Below are 22,824 nucleotides of genomic sequence, written 5' to 3' on the forward strand. Positions count from 1 at the left end.
TGCCAAAATATATTGAGCTGGCCCTGGACATTAGCAAGAGATGCTCCAGAAGCAAAGTACACACGTAAAACAACATTAGGACCTCTCTTCAGAGATTGCCTCATTTACTATAAAAAGTAATTCCGCTGCAAAATATTGGTGAGCGCTAGACAACATTCAATGCCATTTCCAAGTTCAGCACTCCATGTTGTATAAGATACACTACAGGGTTTTCAGAGGGCAAAGAATTCTACAAGGTGGGTGTCATTGCCAAGAGACCCTGTATTCAACACCCCCATACTCAAATAATGTTGAGATCTGGAACAGAGTTTCTGATGAAGACCTCCAGAGAAGAAGGTGCATACCAAAATATGTATATATTCAGATAAATCCACACAAAAATGCTGATGAATTTTCACAGGGACTTGGAAAAACTCACCAACCTATGTGGGAATATGGAGAATGGAGTTTAAGACTGGGAAGATGAAAAATGGAGAGAAACTTAAATTCACAGTTTTACTCGTCCCTAATTGCTGTTTTTTTCCCCAGGGCTAAGGATTCAAAATACCTTCCCAGGGAATAAAATAATCGTGTTGTTTTTAGTCTACAATTTCTTTTCCATGTGTTTGATTTAGTGCAAGCAGGTAATAGAGAGATTTAAATATGTGATAGGAACACAATGTGCCCCATTGTTATTTCCCCATCAGGTGTCCAGCACACTCCCTGCTTTCACATTAAAAGGTCAGTGGTAAAATCCTGCATTAACCACATGAATAAATCCCTCCACCATTGATGGCTACAGCCTCTAAAAAAGTTATTTTCTTTTTTGTGTGTGCAGGGCTATTTAACATGGCCAACAGAAAGTCGTATGCATTCATCTGCAAACGCCTGAAATTGATTTTCTACTTGAATTCCCAAGGTTGCTTAGTGGTCATAAATGACGGCTGAAATATAATTTCCGGTAGATTTTCAAGCATACCGCAAGGGAGGGTGCTTTGATCTTTCCACACCCTTTGCCTTATGTCTCTCACTCAGAGGATTACAGCAAAACTGACGTTAATTGGCTTTCAGTTATCCAAAATGTCTAGTTATCAGAACCTGCCGTGCATACCCTATATGCACGGAATACATGCTACCGTCGGTGTTAAGCTACCACTGTGGTTGGACACAAACTGCTCTGGATTAAGGCACAGATCTTCTAACAAGTAGATGGTATATTGATGATGGTGGGCATCCATCAATCTGTCTCAGGAGACAATGAAGGAGTGTGCCTTTGGGGGTGAGGTCAAACTTTTGGAAGGTTGCAGCGCCTGCTGTGGCTATAGTGACCAGTGTGAGAAAGACGTGTTTTGTTGCATGCAGACAAGGTTTTTTTAATAGATTATAATCTAATTAAGTTCAGTGTCTGTGTACAATGCACAGGTTTTTCTGCTCCCACGTCGGACATTTGGGTTCCAAATAACATTCGCAAACCCGAAAACTCACTTCTGGGTTTGCGGTGTTCAGCAGCCAAAACGTCCAACTTGCAAGGTGTTTGGGATCCAATGTACAACTGTACAGTGGTACCTCGAGTTAAGAACTTAATTCGTTCCAGAGGTCCGTTCTTAACCTGAAACTGTTCTTAACCTGAGGTACCACTTTAGCTAATGGGGCCTCCCGCTGCCACCACTGTGTGATTTCTGTTCTCATCCTGAAGCAAAGTTCTTAACCCGAGGTACTATTTCTGGGTTAGCGGAGTCTGTAACCTGAAGCGTCTGTAACCTGAAGCATCTGTAACCATTCTGGTAATTCTGTGGTCAAGGAGGCAGGCTGTTGAGCTTAGGCCCCACCCCCACCCCAGGCCCTAATAGTGTCACTGAGTGCCCTGTTTTACTCTCTTCCAAACTCCCCATGTGGAAATCTCTCTACCTATGCTATGTTGGTGCAGTTACATTACATGGTGGATATCAGGCCAGGAACAGGAGGACTGTGGCACACAGCTGGAAATGCAGTAAGTGAACCTGGCAAAAGTAGGTACCTTTTCTGCCAGCATGTCTTGATGTAGAGAGTGGAAAACCAGGGCACACATTGGCCTGATGTTTGCCAAAATTAACTGGGTGGGTGAGGATAGCATTCCAGCATGGCTTGAATATCAAAAACGAGTAAAGATGTACAGTGGTACCTCAGGTTAAGTACTTAATTCGTTCCGGAGGTCCGTTCTTAACCTGAAACTGTTCTTAACCTGAAGCACCACTTTAGCTAATGGGGCCTCCCGCTGCTGCTGTACCACCGCCATGTGATTTCTATTCTCATTCTGAAGCGAAGTTCTTAACCCAAGGTACTATTTCTGGGTTAGCGGAGTCTGTAACCTGAAGCTTCTGTAACCTGAAGCGTCTGTAACCCGAGGTACCACTGTATTTGTATTAGTAGGAGGCAGGCTGGGAAATGAAGGCACTGTAATATTTTAGTTTCTATTAGCTCTGCACAGAGCGGGAAAACCTCTGTCTCTCCTTTGCAACCTAGTTCAGTTTAGTTCTTGCAAGCCCAGGAAGAGGGGTAAACTCATTTGTTCTTACACAACTCCACAGAGGACCTCATAAAGAGCTTCCTAACCACATTCATTCAAAGCAAAAGAACAGCCTACTGGAATGTGAGTAAAAATCTCTCTCTCCCTGTGCCTTGTGAACTTCAATAAAATGCATGTTTGAGAGCTTTGTGGGGTTTTGTTTCTACTATCCAGATTGAAAGAAGTCTCAGGACGGAACACGGGTGCAAACTGCAACAAAACATTGCAGTGTAGAGATCTGCTCATTCTGAATCCCAGCCTCCCCATTCCACTCCATTCCCACTGAATTTTCAGTTGCATTCCCCTGGTGTTCATTCCATTGCAAATGAGCAAACTCAGTTCACATTTTGCTGTGTTGGGGGGGGGATTCCCTTAGGTTTATTTTCTGAAGATGTTCATACTTCTGCAAACGTTGAGTCCTGCCCCCCCCCCCCAAGCCTGCTGATACCTCCCCCTTTTACATGGGTGGTGACATTGACGACTGTATAATTGACAACAATTTCAGCCTAGACATAGGAAACAGAGGGAATAATGTAGTGGGCAAGCCACACCATCATGAAGAAGCAAGGGAGTTCAGGCCAGAGAGAATACGTACCAAGATGGCATGAGAGAACTCTGTCAGTCTTCATTTTATAGAACGTATTTGTTTTAGTGTTTAAATTGTACACGCCTTGGGTACTTTGGCAGTTTATAAATCCAGTAAATAAATAAGTCCCATGGACTTCAAGAAGATCAAACCTATCCATTCTTAAGGAAATCAGCCCTAAGTGCTCACTGGAAGAACAGATCCTGAAGCTGAGGCTCCAGTACTTTGGCCACCTCGTGAGAAGAAAAGACTCCCTGGAAAAGACCCTGATGTTGGGAAAGATGGAGGGCACAAGGAGAAGGGGACGACAGAGGACGAGATGGTTGGACAGCGTTCTTGAAGCTTCTAACATGAGTTTGACCAAACTGCGGGAGGCAGTGGAAGACAGGAGTGCCTGGCGTGCTCTGGTCCATGGGGTCACGAAGAGTCGGACATGACTAAACGACTAAACAACAACAACAAAATAAATAAGTACATTTTAACCATGCAGATGGAACCATGTTAGCCAGAGCCACATAGGAGCAACTAGAGACAGTGGTAACTGTCACTGAAGGTAAAACGTAAACCGTGCCAATACCGGCCCTATCATTGGGCAGGGTAAGACAAGTGCCTCATTTGGCAGGTCTGGTGGTAGGGCAGCGGGAGGCAGCAGGTCCCTGCCTGAGCACATCATTTGGAAAACAGAGCTGCCACACAATCTATGCTTCAGCCCTGTAATCCATTGTCAGGGTTCGAATAAGATTCAGCTTCCACGTCTAGTCGGCTTCCGAATATGGGACGGTGGGGATGCCATGCCCATCCTCTGCCTCAGACGACAAAATGTCTTGGGCTGGCCCCAAACTAGGTCAGAGCCTTATATAATGAAACCCTTAAATCTAAAGGGTTGATAAACAGCAGAGGAGCCACAGGCGCACTCTGGTTAGTGGAAGCTTTCACCCCCTCAAGCTTGCGGTTGAATATAATGAACGGAATTGAAACTGGAATAATGAATCAACGGAAGATCTGTTTTCTGAGTCGGAACAGCTGTTTCATAGTTACGAATCAAATTTGAGATGTTGTTTACAGGGGCAGAATGGATTCTTGCAGCACACAAATCTTGTCTGACAAGTGACGCTGGCTGCCTAAATTCATTGCTGATCATTGAGGAATGGAAGAAGCCAGCAACTTTTCTTCAGATGTAGTACAATAAAGTGTGAGAGCTGCATCCTTCTGGCTGGATCTGATGCTGGTAATTCCTAGCCCTCGAAAAAGCCATTCCTGCCCCTAACCCATTCATCTAATACCTGCTAAACCTATGTAGGTACCTTGCACCAGCCTCCCAGATGCCCAGCATGCTTCAGTATCCCCTTTCATCAGTCACCTGCGAGGTTTTTGCAACCTATTGTTTTCATCCTTTCCCAGTCAATCCCAGTTTAATGACAATAATGGCAAATGATAATAATAATAACAACAATGATAATGATAACAATTCCTTGTCTGTGTCTTCATTAATTAGGCCGCGTCAGTTTGCTTACTCTGCCACTCATTTCAGCCCTAATTTTTTTAGGTTAGGTTTGTATTTTATTTTGAGCTATGTTTTGTTTTATCCCTATTTTTATTAGCACTTTGTTGTGTGTGTGTGTCCAGCAGTCTTGTTGAGTACACTGCATACGAACAGTGCACAAGCAACACACACATGGTGTAATTATTACATACTGCAGTCCAGTGCATTCTTTTTAATACACACACATATATATTTAAAAAGCAAAATTTACAGGTGGCTAGCACAAAATCCACAAGTTGGCAAAAATAACATCCAGAAATGCATCACAGGAGGGGAAACTTTCTTTGCAAAAATATATATATTAGGAGGAATTCTCATTAAAATGCTGTGAAAGTTTTCTTTAAAAAATAAAATAAAATTGCAAACTGATGTGGAAATGTGGAGAAATGAAGATTGGAAATCACAAAGTTGCCCACTTGGCTCCAGCAATAGTGAAGTGGGGCGCAAACCCACCAACATTTCACAGTATAAAGATTGGGGCCCTAGTATACATCACAGTGCTTCTACTCTCACAGCAAGAGGAAATGTCCCTGCCAGTTTGTTGACTGGAGCCAAGATATTCAACCATGTTTTCATATCAGGTATATTGGTTGCCTGTTTGTTTATGGCTCCATCTAATATGTCAGCACATCTAAGTAGGGATGTCAGAGAATTCCAATGGAAACAGAAATGGGAAGGGAAATCACTGACATTTCCTTATTTATGCCAGGTCCAGAATGGAAATCAGTCCAGCAAATATGATTGGCATTTGCCGCAGTTGTTGTTTTCATTCCACAAATAATACGCAATTGATTATACGCATCCCCTTTGCATTGTGTTTTCTTTGGAAATGAATGGGCTGGAATAACATAATGGCAATATATAGTTTATGCTATTAATTGCATTAATAACATAAGTTGCCTTATTTTGCCACAGCAGAAAATTAAGCAAATAATGTAGTTATGGGTGGAAGCCAAATGGAAAAAGTGCTGCTTGTGACGAATACAGGGTAGAACAGAAAGCAAGGCCTTCTTACTCCCCTACTTTTAAGGATACTGGCAGAGGCCCTTCTCCAAATATTATTGTGGCATTTGCCCTCCTAGGTGTGTGACATCATACTGGGTCGTAAGGAAAGAAGAAGAAGAAGAGTTTGGATTTGATATCCCGCTTTATCACTACCCAAAGGAGTCTCAAAGTGGCTAACATTCTCCTTTCCCTTCCTCCCCCACAACAAACACTCTGTGAGGTGAGTGGGGCTGAGAGACTTCAAAGAAGTGTGACTGGCCCAAGGTCACCCAGCAGCTGCGTGTGGAGGAGCGGAGACACGAACCCGGTTCACCAGATTACGAATCTACCGCTCTTAACCACTACACCACTGAAAGGGTTAACTAAGTGTAAAATGACTAACCAATAGGAACTCAAGGGGAGGAGTTCGAGTTCAAGTTCGAGTTCGAGTTCAAGTTCAAGTTCAAGTTCAAGTTGTTAAGAAGTTAGTCTGGAGTTAGAGAAGAGACGGAGAGGATAAGTCTGTGGGTTGGCCTAGTCTGATGTGAGAGAGTGAGAGAATCTGTTAAGAGGAGTCAGCCAAACAGTTAATCAGTCAGAAGGTATTAGACCCGTAAAGAAACTAAAGTTAAGAAACTGACCAGAATATTATCGGAGAAACCATAAACTTGTTAATACTTATATACTTAAACTTGTTTAATTGGTTCAATTTAAACAACTGTCTGGACTCAGTGTGTACCCGAGAGTAACGGGTTGGTGGCAGTGGGGAAGCGAGCACAGGGGTGGCACAGGGATCAATAGATTGTCAAACGTCCGGGGACCCTGTGTGATCGCCACAATTATCAACCGTGGAGGTAATATTGACATCAGTGGGAGAGAGATGACTTTCTTGGCAGTGCTGCCCCAGTTGTGGAATGCCTTCCTGGAAGAAGTAAGTCTAGACTCTACCTTGTTGCACTAGGCAATGGTGTTTTCGTTTATTCACCCAGGTATTTTAAACATTTTAAATATTTAATCTCTCCACCAAGTATCTGTGCTTTTCTCTGCTGGCTATTTTATTGCACAGTTTGTTTTATTCAGTATTTAACTTCTGTAAGTGGATTCGAAATCATTGCGGTAATGGCGGCATAAACACGTCTTAAGGAAATTTTTGAAAAAAATGTGTAGAAAGCTGGTGTTAACATCTGAAGAAGAGGCTGGGGAACTTTCTCAGACTGAAGACTACATTTGCGCATCCTTTTGTGCATGATCACCGGTACTGTTAGCCAGAGATGATGGCAGTCCAACAACATCTGGGGACCCAAGGTTGTAAAGGGCTGTCCTGGAGATTCAGTGTTTCCCATAAAAGACAAACTTTGGACCAAACGGAGACAGTGTATAGCCAAGGAGGATAGAGATTCCATAAAGCCAGAGGCCGCCAAACGTTTTGGCCCAATAAGCACATCTGGAATTTTGAGGACATCCCATGGGTGCAAGTCACAAAATGGCTTCCTATGGTAGCATGGCATACCATAAAATGGCTGCAGCATATGAAACAGAGGGGGAAAGAGACAGGGCCACAAAAAGGTGCAGAAATGCCCTGCTTCAGCCCCCACCCCAGTCTATTGGAAAAGGCACCTATGTCAGTCACTGCCACACTATCTCACAGAAATAAGCTATTTGCACCTCTCATCTGCTCAGAGCAGAAGGGCAGGTGGGTGTTCAGCCCAGACAACCAGAGAAAGCTGGGCCATGTTTAACAGAATTGGAGAGGCTGAGCCAGGAAAAACAGGAGCCGAACAGAAAGCGCAAATCGTCTCTCATATACTGTGGATTTTTAAGAGGCTATTTACTGAGACCCAGTGCTTTTTTTTAAAAAAAGTAATGTTTAGGGGTACTCTCATTTTGACTCAAGAAGATCACCATTTCATAGTTCAAATCATGAAAAATAAATATAGTAAATGGACAAAAGTACAAAGATTCACAAAATGTTTAGGGCATGGGCAAGCAAACTAAGGCTTGGGGGCCGGATACGGCCCAATCGCCTTCTAAATTCGGCCCGCAGACGGTCCAGGAATCAGTGTGTTTTTACATGAGTAGAATGTGTGCTTTTATTTAAAATGCATCTCTGGGTTATTTGTGGGGCCTGCCTGGTGTTTTTACATGTGTAGAATGTGTGTTTATATTTAAAATGCATCTCTGGGTTATTTGTGAGGAATTCGTTCATTATTATTTTTTCAAAATATAGTCCGGCCCCCCACAGGGTCTGAGGGACAGTGGACCGGCCCACTGCTGAAAAAGTTTGCTGACCCCTGGTTTAGGGGTATGTGTACCCCTGCGTACCCCGGGGGGAGCACCGCTGAGACTTTTTGTGGGCACACGAAACCCACACATTAGGTGAGAATGAGATTGTTCTGCCCCTCTCATTCATATTGCAATGCCATTTTAACTCCTGATGAAAAGTTAGAGAGTCATTTTAGGATCAGACAATGCAACAATAATTTTCAAAGGGAGCACTTACACAGTTTTAAGTCAAAACAGTTTCATGTGATAAAGAATTTTCAAACAGCTGATAACTTGTAGTCTCTCTAAGGGCAACATTATTTTGAGATATTGTGTTGATTTAATTTGCATTCAAATTGCTCGGAATTTCAGTAGTGTATACTCACTTGAATGATCTGCTATCAAGCAAAGAATGAATGGCTGACATATTCAAGTCAGAATGCAGAACAGAATTTTAAACCATTTGGTAACAATAAGAATCAAACTAATACTACAGCTTAAATAGAGGAGAGGGAGGAAGAAAGCATAAAAGTGGTCAGCCTGAAAATGAAAGAGATTACATAAAAATTAATATTACTGCAGTCATTGAAATCTTGCACTATGAGACTAATTGTGCCGTGCATACAAATTGCTATGATCCCCTTTGTGAAAATAAATTAAAACGAGTTTCATTTCTTGATAAATGAAATGTAACCTTGAAAGATTTATCACTTATACAATGCAAAAACAAGTTTGGGAATTAGGCATGTCTAAATGATATAATGATTATTTAATCAGATCATAAGAAGAAATAGATAATGCATTAGGAGAATTTTCCAATTTTCAAAGATGATGAATATTTTCAAACAGAAAATAAACTGATCGTTCTGGATCCAGAGCAATCAGTGTGCGGACGACGCTTGCAATTTGTGAACCTTGCTAAGAGAGAAGTCTTATGATGCCATGAAGTGTCTCAGTGGTAAAGGGCATGCTTAGAGTAGACATTATTGAGCTAGATGGACCAATGACCTGACTTGGTATAAGGCTCCTTCCTATGCTCCATACTGTGTTGTGGGAGTCAGCTGAAAGCTAAAGGTAGCCACACTTGACTACGTATCTGGAGTGAGGTGCGCTTGCTAGTTCTTCCTATATTGCCCACAAAAGGTCTCAGTAAATAACCCCTCCAAAGTCTGCAACACACCAGAGAATGTTTGCTCTTCCTGCTTAGTTCCTTTTTTCACTCATTTGACCTCCCATGCACTGAAGATGCTCCTTTAAACATGTCCATGTTTCATTAGATGCTACCACATGTTCTGGGATGACCATGGCATTGGTTGATGCAAGTTCCTTGTCCTCCACTGATGGGGTGGTTGATGGCCCAGTGGCATGCTTGCAGCATATTGTGGTCCTTTCTCTTCTTCTGCTCTTTTAAAGGCAGCAGCCATCCTATCAATACATACAGTATTATATACAGTGGTACCTTGGGTTACATACACTTCAGGTTACATACGCTTCAGGTTACAGACTCCGCTAACCCAGAAATATTACCTCGGGTTAAGAACTTTGCTTCAGGATGAGAACAGAAATTGTGCTCCGGTGGCGCAGCGGCAGCTGGAGGCCCCATTAGCTAAAGTGGTGCTTCAAGTTAAGAACAGTTTCAGGTTAAGAACAGACCTCCAGAATGAATTAAGTTCTTAACCAGAGGTACCACTGTATCTTGCCAGTGCTTTTTTCCTGGGGGTACTCAGGTGTATGCAGTACAAACACTTTTTATTTTTATCAAAGGTTAAAAGTGTGGCACTTACTGTTACAACTTCATGGTGAGTTCTGGCACCATTTTTCCCTTTAAAAAAAGCACTGGTTTTAACAAACATATTTTTAAATGTACTCATATATTTATTATTATTATTAGTAGTAGTAGTACTGTTAGGAGCATCCTACTCTCGTGTAGGACCCTGGCAGAGACACATACCGGACTGGTATGTTCTCTCCCTCCTGGTTGATCATTCGGGAGCTTCAAAAGCTTTCTCCAACCCGAACATCACAGCGACTGATGCCAAAAGGCATTAGCATGTTGAGGAATCCTGCAGAGTATTTGCAGTTTGTGTGACAGAACACAGTAGCTCAGCATTTGGCTAATCTACGTTTATTTACATATAACACACTTGGAGCATTCTGACTTAGCTCCTTCCTCTTTCTCATCAGACAGCAAAGAGAGAAAGAACAAAGGACAGTAGTCCCGCTTCATGGAACACAGTAATACCAAAACATCCTGTCTCCATCACTTCCCACACTGTGGAATGAAAACATACACCTGTTAGGATATTTCCGTTCCACCTTAAGAAGGGAGCAGGTTGTTGTATCACAGCCTGCGTATTTCCTGTTCACAGGATGTTTCTGTTTTTGTATATAGCTTTTCTCTCTCTCTGTGCCTGGACATCGAAGCAGGCAGTCATGTTTTTTCTTTGTTCTGACCAACGCTGAATAAAGTTGTAAATAATGCTCTCCTGAGTGCATCTTTCACTGTGCGAACTCTGCAAAGGGCATGCACCAGTCCTTGGAATGTGGAAAGCTGTTTCTGAGGCTTGTGTCGTTAATTGACTGATACTGCGTTTCTACGGGACATTGATGGATCGTCCGGACACAGCGTGGGGGCATCATGGCCTTTGTCTCCCTGGCAGTATCCCAACAACACCATCATGTGATAGACAACAATCTCATGACTGCAAACACAGAGCAGGAATCTTAACAGGTACATGTTACTTGGCTGCAGAACTGCCAGCGCAACGTTGATAGCCTTGACTTGCAGTTGGGTTTCATTTGCTGCCCCCATGCAATATAACTTGGGCTGGCACTGTTGCTTGTTCCCTGCACTCCCAAGTACTGGTAGTGTGGAATATTATCACGTAGGTGATAATGGCATTAATAAAGAATGCAGGTTCAGATGAAAGGACTTTTTGCTGAGCATGTACCTACTATAAGGACCAGACCGGGCTGGGGGTGGGAGGCAGCAGCAAGAGAAAGTATCGCTTCTAGGCGTCTGCAGTGTGGTGGCCATGGGCACAATAGTGACTTGAATGCTTCTTCCAGCCAGCCATGAAGCTTCTGAGTCCCTCCCACACCACTGGTCTTGAGGGGTGTGTGTTATGTATCCTTGGAAAGGTCACAGAAGGAGGAGGTTCTGTTGAATCTGACTCTTACCCAATTCTTTGGGAAAGTGAAATATCTGTGCACAAGCATCTTATCTCTTTCTGTCTACATGTGGTGATGTGTTGGGTTGACCCAGGAAAGGCAGTAAGAGAAATGAGCAGAAGGAGTGGTTCCCATGACATTTGCTCAAAAATCCAAACATGCCCATGGAAAGGCTGCCAACCCTTGATCTACTCCCTCAGAAACAATACACTGGGCTCTGAATGTTTGGGAGGTAATAGGACCCCATCAAGACTTACATGGAAACCTGCTGTGCTGACTAGGTGAACCTGTCTCTTGTTGCTGTTTTCCTCCTGAGGATGAAAGGAAAAATGGGTTCCTTGTCAGGCTGCACTGAGCACAATTAAGAAGAAGTGTTTAAGCTCTTGGACCATTTTTACTCTTTGCCATTTTTGATAGGCCATTCATTATTCACAGGGACAGTGCGTGAAGGAAATGTGACCAGCTAGCATCCCGGTCACAGTGACACGGTGTTAGCAGTGATTCATAATAACATCGTAAGCATCAGAAAAGAAACTGGAAGTCCTCTACCTCTCTACATTATGGAAGGAAGAAAAAACACTGAGGCCTCACATTGCAAACCAGGCCTCCTACAGTGGTCCATGTCTTGTCTAGCAGAGGGATGAGATTCTTCCTGCATGCATTTGGGTCACCAGAAGATCTGATCTACTGATCTACCCCAAATAAGGCCTGATAATCTTCATGCTTGTTTATGACCTGATAATAGGATGGCCCCGTGTCCTGATAGAAGGTTTGTGACTTCTTAGTTTAGAGAAAAGGTGAGTAACATAGGTGTTTATAAAAATATGCATGGCATGGGGAAAGAAGACAGAGAAAAGTTTTCCCCTCACTTCTCTCTCAGCTCATGGAAGTTGAAGCTGAATGTTGGAAGATTCAGGGGAGATAAAGTACTTTTCCGTGCTGCATATAAACTGTGGAGCTTGCTTCAAAGGGAGACAGTGATGGCCACCAACATGGATGGCTTTAAAAGAGGATTCGACAAATTCATGGAGGGGAAAGCTATCAATGGCTACTTGCCATGATGGCAATGCTCTGCCTCCATGGTCAGTGGTATCCCTGTGGCAGGTTAAAGCAACAATGTACTAATTCATCCTTTCATCTCAGTCTTGCCCTTTGAGAACACTGTAGGGAGGAGAGTGGGATGAAACCCAGAATTCCTTGGCTCCTCCTTCCATTAATTCAGGCTCCGCCTACTATTCATCTCCCTACCAGTCCCAATGGGCATTAGCCATTGCCATTTGGCTGTCCTGTGTTTGGCTGGGGGTGGTGGTGGGAGTTGTAGTCCAGAACATCTGGAGAGCACTAGGTTGGCAAAGGCTGTTCTAGGGAGCAATGTGGTCGTACATGGGCAAGGGCGAACGAAGGCCTCATGACACCCAGGGCGGGGCATCGCTACATAGGGCGCATGTGCGGCATCGCGACGTCCAATGTGCTGTACGTAGTGATGCCGCACATGCGCTGTACATAGTGGTTTGCCGGCGTTCCGGTGCTGTATGGATGGTCTGGGATCCTCTGCTCACGGCTGCAGACTCGAACGGAGGATGCTCTACATGCAGCTGGAGTGGCGATGGAGGGATCCCACCGCCGTCCGTACAGCGTTGGAGTGGTGCCAGCAGCAAACCACTATGTACAGCGCATGTGCGGTGTCACTACATACAGCGCATGCGTGAGACACCGCACATGCACTGTACATAGTGGTTTACCGCCAGCCGCCGGGATCCTCTGCTTTCGCGAATGGAAGATCCTCCGCATGCGGCAGCGGCGCAATGGCTGCTCACGCCGCTATTGCGGGATGAGACCCCGCGGGGTGCCTTCTTGTCACCCCCTCAGACATGGCACCCGGGATGCACACACACACACCCTGTTGCGACACCACTGCACACGGGAAAGGAGAAAGAGAGGTGGCTCTGGGGTGAAAATAATAATCAGAAGCTCATAGGGAGCTGGTTCTCATCAAAGGCTTGCCCCCACGAAACCATCTTTGAAGCAGCCAATGCATTTCTAACTGTATGCAGGAACTGGGCCAAACCACTTCATGTTTAAATTTCTTTCCACAAGCAAAGGATAATCTGGAGCCAGCCAGACGCTAACAGGATGCCTCAATCTTTTAGCGGATTTCTCTTTCTTTTCAGATTTTAAATGGGGAAATGATTTCAAAACCTACTTTCCAAGCCTATGTCTCCTAGGCACATTTCATATGCTGGCATTATTCCGTTTAGCCATGTTATCATTTTATATTTAGTAACGTGGAAGCTAACGTAGTGAAACAATTACTCCAATATGACAAATGGTCTTAATACAGCATGTGTAAGCGCTTTAGCTAACTTGGGGCTTCAGGCTATATGTTGCAACAGTGTGATGTTCTCTCCCTAGACACACACACACACACACACACACACACACTTTTCTTTTATCTTTTCTTTTATTTTCTTTTTCTCAGTTTTTCCCAGGGGTTAACCTGTGCCTGCCTGTGGATTAAAGCAACCATCCAAGAGCACAACTGGCTTTTAAACTTTCATATAACCTGCTTTATTGGTAGACACATAAGCATTATAGATATATTTTATGCGGCAATAACATGACTGAATAGCGCTGTAACCTCCCTGCACTAACCATTTTAGCAGAACAACTGTTGTTCCAGGTGGGAGATTCATCACACTGACTTGGGGCCATGTTTTATTAAAATCTAACAATAGCACGGAGGAATACATTTATCAATTTACTATAGATTTATTCACAAAAGGGCCAACCTATGCCCTACCATGTCAAAATATGTAGGAGGAAAGAAGCTACAACTTTAGAAATCATTTGGGGGGGGTGGACACTTTCACTTTCCCAGCCCTTTCATAACCGGGACCTGAAATGCTTTTAGTACATGAGTTTGAAAACAACAATATTCCACACAAAAATATGAAGTCGCACAATCTTGGTATGGCATGGCAATTGTACCCAATGCATCAGAACATGGTGGTGTTTTTGCACCCAAAACAGCTCGTTTTATATATATCTCATTATATATAAAACAGCAAAATGGTGCATTCTGAACTCCATTGAAACCCACAATTTTATTATTAATATTATTGCATTTCATTTATGTCCCACATTACCTCCACAGAGCTCAAGGTGACATAAATAGTTCTCCTCCTCCCCATTTTATTCTCACAACAACCCTGTGAGATAAGATAGACTTCATGGCTGAGCGTGAATGTGAACCCTTGTTTCCCAGGTCCTGATCCAACCACTACACCACGCTGGCATGGAACACTGAAACATTTGGTTCACATTTATATTATAGGAGGGTTCTACAGAATTCATAACAAAAAGTGTCTACAGAGCTAGATAGTTCTAGTGTCCGAAGAGAATCAGAGATTTACTAAAGGAGAGGAAGGACAAGAGACACACAGAGAGGAAAAACCTCTATGTTGCACAACATTCCTTTTTTTATAAAAAAAAAAAAGGCAATGGATTTGTGGTTGTGTAGATGTTAGAAACCATTTTTGTTTTGTGGAATATCAGTTGGCAACAGCCCTTGTAAAATTCCTGGCTGATAAGCTTCAGATGTCTCCATCGAATGTCACATTCAATGGTGGTGCTAAAAGCAGTTTTGCAATGTCCTTGGCAGGGTGTCATCAATTATTATGTCTTTATCCATATTGCAGTAATAATTCTAGAAACAGCTGCTCCAATGAGGATGGTGTAAAGTTGTTCCATTGTGCACAGTCACTTCAGCCAGAGCACGACTTCATTTTGCAAATCTTGGAGAATGGATCACAAGATGGCGCTATTGCCCATGCTCTTCCCAGCGATGCCCGGGAACGTGAGGTCACAGAAGCCATTTTGGATTCCTCAGAATAGCAACTCTCTTTTTTTGGAAAGCGAATGGAAATCAAAGAATTGGAAGATCCACAATGGACTACCTTCATTATCCCAGTTGGGACAGTGGTTTTCTTCATTTGAAGGACTATTCATTATTAGACAGTGACCATGAAACAAGAATAAAACAGTGGTATCTGAACAGAGTCTGTTCCTATGGGAGTGCTATTTTGTAGGAAGCAAGAGGCAGTGCTATTTTTCTAAACAAAGAGGTGCTGGAACTCACCATGAATGCCTGCCTTGTTCTTTTTTAATGGCAATGGCGCCCACCTAAGACATGCCGGAACTAAATTCCGGTGAGTTCCAGCTGAAAAAAAAGCCCTGACTGTGCTGGATTGTTTTTGGAAGAAATATATTGTTAGCAAAAATGGCTGAGTAAAGCAGACTGAATCCAGAAAATGAAGAGCTTGGCAGAGTTGAAAACAGGTAGTTAGATGTCATCCATTATCTTAGGGGAACAGGTTGGGTATATCCTACTATCCTGATAACAAATATTCCTATTATTGATAGCCCTATTATTATATTCCATAAGGTGCAGCCACTGAGATGCTAACATGTTCATGTTTGGGGCCTGTGGGCTTTCCAAAGGCAATGGGTTGACCACTGATGGAAACACAACGTTGGACTAGGCAGGTGCTTGGTCTGATCCTGCAAGGGTCTCCTTATGTTCTTGTGTAAGGTACCCATGACAAGAACACATCCATAGATGAACCAGAGAATGTATCCTTTTTAGTATAATTAATTACATCTCTATCCCAAGGATCCTTCATGAAGTTCAAGGCGGTGCCTATGGTTCTCCTCCACCCTTATAGGCTAAAAACCAGGCTGGTACAATGGGGAACTGAACCTGAATCAGTTCAGGCAGAGGGCCTTCTCAGTAGTGGCACCCTCCCTGCGGAACCCCCTCCCATCAGATGTCAAGGAGATAAAGAAGTACACAACTTTTAGAAGACATCTGAAGGCAGCCCTGTTTAGGGAAGTTTTAAATGCTTGATGTTTTATTTTGTTTTTGGGTATGCTGTAAGCCGCTCAGAGTGGCTGGGGAAACCCAGCCAGATGGGCGGCGTATATTATAATAACAACAACAACAACAACAACAACAACAACAACAACAATAATATAAGAAGAAGAAGAAGTCACCTCCATCTTAGGGTAGATCTTCACCCTACATTTAAAGCATATGCACATGATGTCCCCCAGAGAATCTTGGGAACTGTAGTTTGTCAAGGATACTTGGAATTGTAGCTCTGTGTGGGAGAAACAGCAGTTTCCAGGCTTCTTTGGGGGAGGCACATGCATTGAATGTTCTTTAACTATGTAGGGTGGATCTTCTCTAAGCCAAACTAACCATGACACTACACTGGCTCTTTTAGCAATTGACACTTGCCAGGGTCCACAGCTCCCTATCGGATACCAATCATGTGACTCAATATGAATTCATTGGACAAGGACAATCTTGCTGCAATGAGGGAGTCGTCATTTTTAAAGTTGCAGCTGTGCGCAGTGTCCTCAGCTGATAACTCCATCAAGGTCATGATAGTTATCTTTCCATTATCTCTTCCAAGGTTTGAAATGACAATTTAAATATATTTTCATTTTAAATAAAGGAATAAACGTTGAGCTGAAGCAAAAGAAAACTAAAAAACCCCCACCCCTTGTCATCTTTGGAACTTCTTTTTCTCCCCTTTCAACATCTTGAAAAAGCCAGATCAGATGGTCTTCTGTTTGAAGAAAGCAATAACAGCAGAGCCATGGAGCTTTACTGGCAATTATTTCCTAACATCAATGAGCATCCCAGTAAAATATACCGAGATGTATCTACTGTACTGTACTAAAAAGAATTCTTAGCAGATGCTTCAGTCCGGGCAACCAGACATTGTTAAAAAGTGTTCTATTATGTTGCAATGAATATTATTCTATGCTAAAATAAAAAACTAAAACTTGCAGAGAAAAGCAAGAGGATTCAAAGACAACCCTTAACTCTGGCTTATCCTGCAGGCTTTGAGGTGAGCTGGGTGCATTTGCGTTGAAGAGACCAAACATTCTGCCCCAATGAAGTATTGCTTGTCACAGGGCCAGACCTACCATTGCATACCCTACAACATTCCTCTCACTCCTCCCAACTGACCCTCCTTGACCCCCATTTTTGTGGCTCCCCCGCCCCACACAGCACTTGCTGTCAGAAGAAAGGTAGGTTTCACCACCACTAGACCAACGAGACACAACACACACAACCTCCACTGTCCTGAGAGAACCTCTTAATCCCTGTTTTATTTTATGTTATTTTATTCTTTGGCAGATGTATAAAAAGAAAAACACACACCAATAAATAAATTTTAGAAAGGGACAAGATTAAATGCAGATGGCCAAAGCATTGGGGGGGATCAAGATCCCTTGCGCTCTGCTCGCTCTTTCTTCCTGCCCCTGGCAGTCGTGCCCTCAGAGTCAGTGCATCAATCAGGGCAGGGCCTTAGAGTTGGCATCCTCTCCTCCTCCTCGCCTGTTCTCCAGCAGCCACTGCAAGATGCCCAAGGGAGAGGCTGGTGAGGCCATGGAGAGACAACAGGATGTTTCCTCACAGCTGCCACTATTGGAAGAAGAAGAGGAGGAGGAGGAGGAGGAGTTTGGATTTAATATCCCGCTTTATCACTACCCTAAGGAGTCTCAGAGCAGCTAACAATCTCCTTTCCCTTCCTCCCCCACAACAAACACTCTGTGAGGTGAGTGGGGCTGAGAGACTTCAGAGAAGTGTTACTAGCCCAAGGTCACCCAGCAGCTGCATGTGGAGGAGCGGGGAAGTGAACCAGGTTCACCAGACTACGAGTCTACCGCTCTTAACCACTACACCACGCTGGCTTGGAACAAGTGCCGGCTCACCCCTTTATCACCCAGAGACTAAGGGTCCTGGTTGTTTTGGGTTGTTTGTTCTGTGTTCTTCTCTTATGGGGGTGGGCTTTGCCTAGTTATAAACTTGCAGCTGGTTGTATTGTAGCGTTGAGTTTCTGGGAGGAAGGGACAGATGTGGCAGCATGTGAGATCATCTGGGGAGGCTGAGGGGGCCCAAGTGCCCCCTCTCTGGATAAAGAGAGGAACGGCATGGGAGAACGGGCTATTGAATGCCAAGTAAGCTTTGAATAAGATTTCCCTTGGCTATAATTTGATTGTGGATGAGGAGGCCACCCTGCTCTGCCACACACATCCCGTCTCACCATTTCTTTAGCTTAAGAAAAAATCTTTCCCATTGGTCTCCCTGCTGGCTGAGGTTAACAGGAGTTGTAGCTGAGAACATCTGAAAGGCACCAGATGTTGGGGAAGGTCATCCTTGTTGGATCTCTATGAGCTACACCACAACAACTCTACAGTAAGGACACTCAGTAGATAAACAGTTGTTGCCCTTCCTATAAGATTTGGCTTGTGATGTATATTAGGAACAACATTATATCTCCTGAAATATTTTGGTATTTTGGGCAGATATTATCGGGCATGAAGGATCTTCAAGCCAATGAACATGAACAGGTAAGAGAAACAGAGCAAGCCATATATGCTAGGAAGATAACAGGAGGTATATCCTGAAATGGGAAAGTAACGGAGGAGAGCAGTTTCATTTACTTTGCTGAACAGTAAGCAAAATGTTTATAAGAAGAAGAAGAAGCAGGGTGATAGATTTGACTTATTGCTTAATATTTTGTTCATCTTTTCAGCCTCAAGGCAATCAATCCCGCTACAGCAGAGCACAGGGAAAAGCAAGACTGAGATTTTTGAACCATGTAACTGCCATTCGTAAGTGAAAAACAGCAATAGCTGTGATTTACTGTGGGCAGAATAGTTCCCCCCCACACTGCCTCCAACTATTTATCCCATGTGTTTATCACAATATTTTAATCAAATGATGCAGCCATTGTGGTTTTCTGGTCCCAACACCATTACAATCAGATGCCGTTATGTCTCCATCATTTAATGCAGAATCATGTTTCTCAAGCCCTATCTGCACCATTTTTCAGGAGGCTGTTTCACTGGCTCTTTCAAAAGTGGCAACTATTTATTAGTGCCATCAAAAACAAAACTGTAATCCTGATGATCTTCTTGGACCAAGCATTCAGTGGCAAAAAGAATAACAGAAAAGAAATGGAGCAAACAAATAAGAGAAAATAAACATGTAAGTGACTTCATTTTCTGTGTGTGATCAAGAACAGTGTCTCCTAATCATAAATCGTGTCCATGTTGTACAAATTCAGCAATTATAGAAACACCACAAAACATAGTCGGTAATTGAATATGCCAAGGCAGATTTATTGGGATACAGAAACCCATTGTGTATGTGAGTTGTGTACCAACAGTGGTGGGGTATGAGGAATGAGAAGCAATGACCGCTCCCCACATTACATGGGGGCGTCCTTTGCGTGGTTGGGCGCAGCGCCCTGGACCCTATTAGCACAGGCTTGGCTTTGCCTTCCCCAGGTGGGATACCTGGAGTCTCCGCCTACCTCATCCAGTTGCCCAATCCCGCCTGGGGAGGCATTGCCAAGGTGATCAGGCCAGGTAGGGGGAGGGACCATCCTGCCCACACAATAGGGGGAGGATCTTACCTGGGAATAGTTAGTTGGCTCCAGAGCTTCTCCCACCCTAGCCACCCTCAGTTAAGACTTCTTTTGCAGGTTAACCTTTTCTCCACAGGTACGCGGGCGCTGCTACGTCAAGGTTGCTGTTGAAGGGCCGGAAAGGAATTCTCCTGCATTGGCAGGTTTGCCTTTCCCATAGCAAAACATCACAACTTTGGCGGTATCAGGCCTTGGGTGGAATCCTTTAGCCTGTCTTCCCTAAATGGGGGTGGGCATATAGTCACCACTCCCCCCCTTCTCTTTGTGGCACTGATACCAGGGTTCCCCATTAAAGGGGTTGTTTTGAGGGGAGGCTTTGGCTGTACACCTAGAGGTTGTCATTGCTCTCCCCTGCAGTGATGGCGTAATGGGGGCAGATTCTCTCTGCTTGAACATATGTTCTCCAGAGCCAGCCCACCCACCCCACCACACACACTGAAACATAATTAAGTTGTTGCCAATTTTAATCCCATAGCACGTTGTCTTGAGTTGTTATTCCACACGGGGGCCACCCAGGGTTTGGGGGACTCTGCCTGTCCATGCATATGAAAAGCTGCAGTTATACCAAGTCATACCACTGACCCATCCAGCTTAGCACAGCTTTCACTGACTGGCAGTGGCTCTCCATGGTTTCAGAAAGGGATCTCTCTCATTCCTGGCTGATGATGCGAGGGACTGAACCTGGGACCATCTTCCTGCAAACGCTTCATGTCTCCACAGAGACTTGGCTCTTCTTGGGTGCCTGGGTTTTTATAGCTAAATTCACCCTGATTCTTCAAGAAATTAGTCGGTGACCTCACTATGTGCACAGTCAGCGAGCAATGATGAAAGGAGAAAACTCACCGGATGGCTGGCAAACTGCTGGAGGCTGATCTCACTGCCTTTCCCTCTTGGTACCACACAACGTCTATGCACAGGGTGGAGTGAAATCTCAGAAGGATGGAGAAGCATGAGCTGTCTCTTCCACTGACATTTGAGGAAGTGTTGAAAAATGAGCTAATGATCTCCAGCTATGTTAGAGGAAACGCAGCAGAACTCAGTTTGTCTCATTGCTGGAAAAATATACTGCCCAGGCAATAAATAATAATCAGAACTATTATGAGTTTATTCTAATACATCATCACTCTTCTGACTTCTGCACTGTCAGGTTGTCCTGCCAAAGAGGCTTTAATTTTACTGTCGCTTTAGAATTTATTTATCATTGTAGTGGAGGTGGGAACTGACTTTTCTGTGTTTTTACCGCTACGTTAAGCATTTCTTCAGCACTCTGCGGCCTCCCTGGCTGCGTGCACTTACTGATCTGAAAAAACTCATGGGGTAAGTTAATTTGTGGTGTCTTTCCCTGAACTGTAACTGAGGCACAGAAAAGCTGTGGAGGCTGCCTCCCAGGTGCCTGAGATTGATGCATTCACTTGTTTTTAAGGGAAGCCCTTTGTTTTACCTTGCTTGAAAAAGAATCCATCCCACACTCATTTCTTTAAAAATATTTCAGTTGTCAGAGATACAGTAGGAAGCTTCCTCACCTTCTTATGTTTACAAGAAAGCCCAGCTGAGAATGCCATAGGGTTTTCAGGAAACACAGGCACCCAGGAAGGCTGCAGAGTCCAGAGCCCTGGAAAGATGATTTGTAGAATGAAAGGATATATATGGAAAATATTTCAGTTGTCAGACACACAGTAGGAAGCTTCCTCACCTTCCCATGTTTACAAGAAAGCCCAGCTGAGAATGCCATAGGGTTTTCAAGAAACACAGGCACCCAGGAAAGCTGCAGAGTCCAGATCCCTGGAAAGATGATTTGTAGAATGAATGAAAGGACACTCATAAACATCCCTAAGCAACCCCAAAAATAAAGGAAGTGTGACAATTACCTGGCACTTGACCCATATGAATTTCTCCATCATTTTCTCTCTTGGATAATGTTCTTATTCAAGATATTTTCTCATTAATTTCTGGATAAGAGTCAGTAAAATAAATAAATGGGGTAAGTTTTCAGTACAGCACTGTCATAAACAGGGTTGTCCTTCCTTCCTTCCTTCCTTCCTTCCTTGGACCATGGACACAGGGATCTGGGAGGTGCAAAAAAAGAGCTGGGAGTTTGCTTCCATAATTATTTCACACCAGGACTGGCCTACCTGGAGGTAGGGGTGGAGGGGGGGAATGACTTTGTACTTCTTAATAATTATATGATTGGCATCCATCTGTCTTGGGAGACAATAGAAGAGTGCGCCTTCAGGAGTGAGGTCAAGCTGCTGGAAGGTTGCAGCACCTGCTGTGGTTGCAGAGACCGATACAGGAGAGACATGTTTTGTTTCAGCTGGGGCAGATCAGGGTGTCTGGTTGTGATGCTGCAGATGTGCCATGGTGTTTCTCCTTTCTGCACTCCTCCCAGCAGTCATTTCTCCTCTGGTCACTGCTATGGATACATGACTTGACTGCCTGTCTCCAGGCACTGCGGTTGTCTGCAAGGAATTCCCACAAGGCGGGGTTGATGTTACCAGCCTTCAGGTCATATTTGCAGGTATCTTTTTAATGCAGATACTCAATGGAATAATAGCATTACTTATATACCTATATATTGTTTTATATTATAGTATCAAGCACCTTTTTATTTTATTTGTATTTTCTTTCACCCAGTGCTTATTTTCTAGAAAAAGAGGTGCTGGAAATCACCACGAACACCTCCCTAGTTTGCTTAGAATGTCAGTGGTATCCACCTGACAGGTGCCGGAAGTGAGTCCCAGCTGAAAAAAGCCCTGTTTTCACTTTATTCTTCCACTGAAAATTTTCAATAAAATAAAAATATTTTTCTAAAAAAAAAAGAAATGACTTTTTTGCTGCTGGAAAAGTGTATCTCTCTCATTTTGAGACATCTCCACTTACTACAGATATTAAAGCATTCTAAAATTATGGGGGCTGGGGGAATTATATGTCAGAGACATTTTAAAGCTGAGGAAAACCCTCCAGGAAATTCTATTCTGCATTATTATAGGATTATGGGTGATCATGTCAAACAAACTACATGTACTTATGCATGTTGACATATCTACTCTGCTAGATTATACATGATTTTGGGCAAACTTCCCAATTCCCGAAGGTTTAACTCTGTTGTAGTGACACTGGCATTTAGGTCATTATTTCTAATGTAACAATATATTAGGTCATGTATAGAAGACTGCAAATCTGATAATCTGATTTAGGGATTTTATAAAGCAAAAGTGAAAAAAGAAGACCAGAGTTAAGGCTC

At 43.5% G+C, this 22,824-nt stretch overlaps 1 long non-coding RNA gene across 1 annotated transcript; it reads right to left on the minus strand.

The window, feature by feature from the left end:
• Positions 1-20,042: 20,042 nt before the first annotated feature.
• On the minus strand, positions 20,043-21,359 carry LOC310843898. The gene is made up of 3 exons (XR_014563757.1): positions 21,274-21,359; positions 21,104-21,192; positions 20,043-20,880 (listed from the first exon to the last, which is right to left on the minus strand). It is a non-coding gene; the product is annotated as an uncharacterized lncRNA (long non-coding RNA).
• Positions 21,360-22,824: the final 1,465 nt, after the last annotated feature.

This window comes from Podarcis gaigeae (genome assembly GCF_964106915.1).
Source record: "Podarcis gaigeae genome assembly, chromosome: 4".
Lineage (NCBI taxonomy): Eukaryota > Metazoa > Chordata > Lepidosauria > Squamata > Lacertidae > Podarcis > Podarcis gaigeae.